The sequence below is a fragment of the Macaca nemestrina genome, chromosome 12, assembly GCF_043159975.1.
Source record: "Macaca nemestrina isolate mMacNem1 chromosome 12, mMacNem.hap1, whole genome shotgun sequence".
Taxonomy (NCBI): domain Eukaryota; kingdom Metazoa; phylum Chordata; class Mammalia; order Primates; family Cercopithecidae; genus Macaca; species Macaca nemestrina.
This window is the reverse complement of record NC_092136.1, coordinates 58,216,236-58,222,285: the sequence shown is the minus strand read 5'-3', so window position 1 is coordinate 58,222,285 and position 6,050 is coordinate 58,216,236. Positions and strand designations below refer to the sequence as shown.

The following is a 6,050-nucleotide window of genomic DNA, read 5'->3' as shown; positions in this document are numbered from 1 at the left end:
CAGGGCTCAAATCACAGACAGCTCCTTTGGTGATCTTGTCCTGCATCCTGGGTTTAAATATCAACAATATGCTCATAGTTTTGAAGTTTTCGTATCCAGGATGGGTCAGTCCTCTGAACTCCACATTCATGTATCCAACTGCCCACTTGGTATATCCTTTTCAATGAACAGGCGAATCAAACTTGGCATGATCAAATACTAACTCCTGGTCTCTATCGCCCCCCACCCGCCCCGACCCTGAATTCTGATACCTTGGTCTATGTCATACTTCCAGTTGATCAGGCCAAAAGCCCCAGGGTCACTTTTGATGTCTCTCTTTCACACCTCACATCCAATATATCAGGGGATCCTGTTGGTTTGTTCTTGAAAATATGTCCAGAATCTGACTTACCACTTCCACCGTTAGCATTCAGATCTCAGTATCTTACGTTGATTATTGCAATAGTCTCCTAACTGATCTCTCTGCTTCCTCCCTTTCCCTCTCCTGCAGTCTAATTTCAATACAATAGAAACAGTGATCTTGTTAAAATGATTTTAGGTCCCGTTACTCCATTTGATGTCATCCCATTCCACTTAGAGTAAAAGCCAATAATTTTACCTTAGCCCATAACATCCTACACAAGCTGCCCTCCCACCTACCTTCTCTGATATCCCCATGCTCATGACTCTCCAGACATAACTGACCTCCTGGCTGGCTTTCATATATATCAGGCATGCTCTTACCTCAGGTCTTTCGTACTTGCCTTTCATTCCTTGTGCCTGGAATTCTCTAACCCCTATTATCTGCATAGCCTTTGCCTTCAACTCCTTCAGGCTTTTTCTCAAATGTCTCTTTATCAGCTCTTCTCTGACCATATTTTTTTTTACAATTGCAATACCCTGCCCACCTGCATTCACTATCCCCTATTCCTGATTTATTTTTCTCAGTATCATTTATTGCCATCTGGCATTCTTATATATGTATATTTATATATATAAAATATTAAAAAATATATATATTACTTCTTTGCTTATTATCTGCTTCCCCATCCGCACTAAACTGTTGTCTGTTTTTCTCACTGCAGAATCCTTTGTCAGCAGACCTGTTCTATACCTGGATGCCTGGATGAGATGCCCTTGAGGATAATGCCTGACCTTTCTTGACCATCAAAACACTTTGTCAGCAGAAGTTAGGAGAAGTGGAGGTATGGATCTCATGCTACATATATTCTATTTACTGGAAAGAAATAGCCCTTCTCACACATTCACATACCGGACTTCGTGTTTGCATAGCCTCTTGTTGAGTCGGGAACTCATTTCTTGTGAGCCTCGTCCCTGTGAGCATCTTGACATGGTTGAGTTTCTGGGCCAACATTGCTGAGGACCTGGACCCTGAAGAGCACCTTGGGACACTGTGCCTGGGAAGCCAGCTGCCTGCCCTCAAATATATATACACATATATGTGTGTGTGTGTGTGTGTGTGTGTATATGTATATATATAAAAAATGGTTCTTAAATCCAGTTTTGGTAAGGTATATTAGAGCACATTTCTTTTTCATCTTGTCCCTAGCTTCTTAAGTGTAACTACAAATTAGCCCCAACAAATGAGGTGTATGGTCTGTTTATAAGACATATTTGATTCTCTTGTGTGATGGGCAGTCTCGGTTTTAGTCTAAGCAGATTTCAGACATATCCAGTGATGTATGAACTGGTGGGATGGAATCAGCAAAAGTCTATTTGTTTAGTGCTGAGGAGCTTCCTGAGGAGGAACTTAGGTTGAGGGAACAGTGATCCAGGCACAGAGAGTCTGGGGAGACAATGAAATCTTAGCATCTTAAGGGGGAAATTCTGAGAACATCGTGGTGTCTGTCTCTTGTGTTTGTCTTCCTCTTGCATTTGTCTCCCTCTCTTGAGCTTGCCAGACTTATCTCAAGGAAAGCCAGACTGAGGTCTTTAAGTCAAAACTGAAAAAATAGTTTCATTAAAGTCTGCTTTAAACACTGGGACTCAAGAAATTCTCATGGAGGAGAAACATTCTTTCTCACTTTACAAGAAACATGAGAGTCTTGACACTGCTGGGTTTCCAGTGACTTGGTGGAGGAGCTGGTAGGAGAGTGGGGGCACACAGAGAAGTCAGGTGGCAGGGTCCCCCAGGAGGGCTGGAGGCTGAGCAGGGACATGCTGTTCCTGGTAGACACAGAGTGGGAGGGAGAAGAACCACACCACCCTATGAGAGCATACTTGTACCCAGCTACGTGAGATACCCCTTGAGGGCTACAGGACATTGGAAGGGCATTTTGTAAGAGCTGAGACCCTTCATGACAGGTTGGCACAGGAATAAGTGGGACTTGGGTGTTATTAAGGCAATTCTATTTCTACCCAAATATGCCCACCTGAGAGGTAGCATAGCACTGCGCCAAACTCTGGTAGAAGGTTGCTGAGGTATGAAGTCCTGCTCCACCAGTTTACAAATGATCTGGCTGGGGACTATTACTGAACATTTCCAGGTCTTGGTTTCTCCATCTTTAAAATGGGTATGATGATGACGATGATTCTTTCTTCTTAGGGTCATACGATGATTTTATTAGTTAATTCATATGAAACATTTAGAATGAAGCCTAGCATATAATGAATTATATATTAATGCTATTATTAATTTTACATAAGTTTTGATTTAAAAATGAGTTGTAGAGTACCCATAACAGTAATTATCACTTAATGTATGTTAGTTGCCATTCTTTCATGATGAACAAGCAAGTACTACATACTTTAAATTAAAAATGACAGACATTTGTTGTTTAATAGATTTTTAAAATTATTAAAAACAACAGAGAAAAAGAAGCACCATCATTCTCACAAATGAATTTGTCTGTACTGAGCCTGATCCCAATCTATAAAGTATCTGCAGGAAGAAAGGAAATCAAAATCCTGAAACTATGAAAGAAGGACCCTTTCCCTTACTTCATATCAGAGAGTGGAACATTTCCAAAAATTCACAGAAAGCTTTTTTTAGAACAGACCATTCAATTCTGAGAAGAAGGTTCTTAACATTGTCTATAGTGTGTCCCTGAGCATCCTGAAGATTTTAAATAAGTTGTCACAGCAGCTCCACCCAGAGGCTGTTTCATCAAACCACAAAGTGACACTCCCAGCCCCCAAGTGTCCTGTGGAGAGCAGAAAGATGGCGGCTGGAGCGCTCACCCAGCGGGAATCGTTGCCCGCATCTGCTACGCTGTTTAGAATTTCTGGAGAGAAACACAGCATACTCCTGGCATGCTTCTGATGCAAAGGTGGGGATTTTAAGCTGCTGTAGCTTGTTAGACTTCTTTCTACCTTAAAGGCAAGGAATCTCTGTTAAGGTCATAAAGATCCCCCCTCCACCCCCGAAAAAAAAAGAATATATTTTCAGGGGATATATTTTAGAGCATTTTATTCATACAGATGAAAAGAAAGGTTATTCCACCATGTGGCCTAAAAGGTATGTGATATTTCTGTGCAAATTGTCAAAAAATATGATGTTACCCAAAACATTATTTGTAAGAAGCGATGGCTGTGGGAAGAATAATAATAATAAAGCCTAAGACATAATTTTGAGAAAATTGAAGGCTAAGGCTGAGAAATAAATTGTTACTGGGATTATGCTAGTGTATCGGAACTGCCTCTATGACCCTATGACTCCTCAAACCTGAGAGCTTCAGGCAACAGAGGCCAGAGACTCAGAACAACACTTGGGGACCTTTCTTTATGAAAGTGAAATCTACTTCCAGGGAGCCTCTTTCTCACCTCCTATTCACTCTCCATCTTTAGCAATCAGACCGTGGAATTCCGACTCACTGAGGTTACCTAAAACATCCCAATGGCCAAATCCAAAGGCCTCTTTTCCCACTGTTATATTACTAGATTCTGTCCAGCATTTTTCATTATTGATGCCTCTCTCCCCTGTCTTTGCTTGGGCTGCTATAACAAATATACCATTGACTTGTTGGTTTAAACAAGAAATTTATTTCGCAAAGTTCTGGAGACTGCCAAGTCCAAGATCAAGGTATTGGCAGATCCAGTGTCTGGCGAGGGCCCCCTTCCTGGTTTGAAGATGTCTGTCTTCTTGTTTTATCCTCACATGGGGGAGAGCAGAAAGAGAGGAAGCATGCTCTCGTGCATCTCTTCTTATAAAAGAACTAATCCCATCCATGAGGGCTCCACCCTCAGAACCTAATTATCTCCCTAAGGACCCACTCCAAATATCATCACATTGGAGATCAAGCTTCAACACATGAATTTGGTAGGGGTACAAACATTCAGTCCACAGCAAAACCTAATCTCTTTCCACACAGCTGCCATGTCTGTCCTGGTTCTCCTCCTCCCCTTATGCCAGGCTCCTTTCAGCCTCTTTCTTTGGTTCTTCTGTCTTCCCTTTTCTCTTTTTCCTCTAAAAATAGGTTCTTTTGGGTTGCAACTCTCACCTTTATCTGCTACTTCCCAGACCACCCCATCCCAGGCTTGATTCTTAATTCCTGGACATCTGCAGCTGGATATTCCACAGGTAAATTGACAGGCACACACTAAATTCATCTTCAACCTCTCACACCCTCCTCAAATGTGCTACTGCTATGATAGTTCTCTTTTTTGGTCTTTGGAAATACTGTGCTTTGCAATGACTTTGCTGAATGTACCCCCGGTGGCCAAGAGAAGGAATCACTGCAGCCACACTTCACAAAAATTTTTCTACCCGGGGCTTCCATGCATTATGAGGTCATTGTCATAGAAGCCAGAACAAAAAGAGTCCAACTGCTTTTATCCCTTCTCGGGAAAAGGAATTTTCATTCTCCACTCTCTCTATTATTCTGTGTCCTATGTGTCAGAAAATTTATAAAAATAAAAATAAAAAATGGCTTGACTTTTCTCCTGATAAAGTATCAAAATGGCAAACTATAAAAGTTTCCCCACCTCATCTTCTGCCTGCTCTCCTCACAACTGTGTTTTCCACATGGAACAAGATGTCACTCATATATGCCAATGGATGTCATGGACAAACAAGGAACACGGAAAGCTCAGAACTTCTCGATGCTCATTGGCACTAGAACATAGTGATATACTTGCTATTTTTCAGAGGTGGGATCTTGTGGATGAGACCACAATTTGGCACAGAAAGTAGTCATTGCCACTAAATTATTCACTTGAGATGGAAACTTGTATTCTGGTGACTGGAAATATTCCAGTGTTGCTTTGAGCAAAAGGGACAATGACCACATACCATGAAGCTCCATGTGATGGCTTTTTTGATATGTCAGCTTGGCTAGGTGACAACCCACAGTTATTAAATCAGACACTAATCTAATTGTTGCTGTAATGAAATTTTGCAGAAGTAAGTAAAGTTCCTAATCATTTGACTCTAGGTAAAGAAGATCATCTTGAATAATCTGGGTGAACCTGACTTGATTAGTTTGAAGGCCCTAAAAGCAGGGCTTAGGCTTCCCCAAAAGAGAGAAGAAATTCTGCCTGTGAAGAACAGCTTCAGCCCATGCTGTGGAATTCCAGTGTTTCTATGATTTTCCCTTTCTGACCGCCTGGCCTGTAGATTTACCTGCTTAGTCAGCCCCCAGAATTGCGTAAGCCAATTCTGGTGTATCAGTTTGTTAGGGCTGCCATGACAAAGTATCACAAACTAGGTGGCTTAGAACAACAGAAATTTATTGTCTCATAATTCTGGAGGCTAGAAGTCCAAGATCAAGGTGTCAGCAGGGTTGACTCTGTCTGAGGGCTCTGATGAGGAGTCTGCTCCAAGCCTCTCCTCTAGCTTCTGGTGGTTTACTGGCAGTTACTGGTGCCCCTTGGCCTGTAGATGATGTATTGCCCCAACCTCTGCCTTCATCATTACACAATCTTCTCCCTGTGTGTGTTTGTCTCTCTGCTTCCAATTTTCTCCTTTTAATAAGGACACTAGTCATATTGGATTAGGGCCCAGGCTAATAACCTCATTTTAACTGATTAACTCTGTAACAACCCTGTCTCTAAATAAGGTCACATTCTGGGGTACTGGAGGTTAGGACTCCAGTATATTTTAGAGGAAGATG

At 41.7% G+C, this 6,050-nt stretch overlaps 1 long non-coding RNA gene across 1 annotated transcript in view; it reads left to right on the top strand.

Annotated features, from left to right (window-relative positions):
- The first annotated feature begins 1,072 nt into the window (after positions 1–1,072).
- LOC139357516 (uncharacterized) overlaps positions 1,073–6,050 on the top strand; it is a 62,734-nt gene continuing 57,756 nt past the window's right edge. Inside the window, exon 1 of the long non-coding RNA XR_011610867.1 lies at positions 1,073–1,184. This is a non-coding gene — a long non-coding RNA (uncharacterized lncRNA). The remainder of the gene's footprint in view (positions 1,185–6,050) is intronic.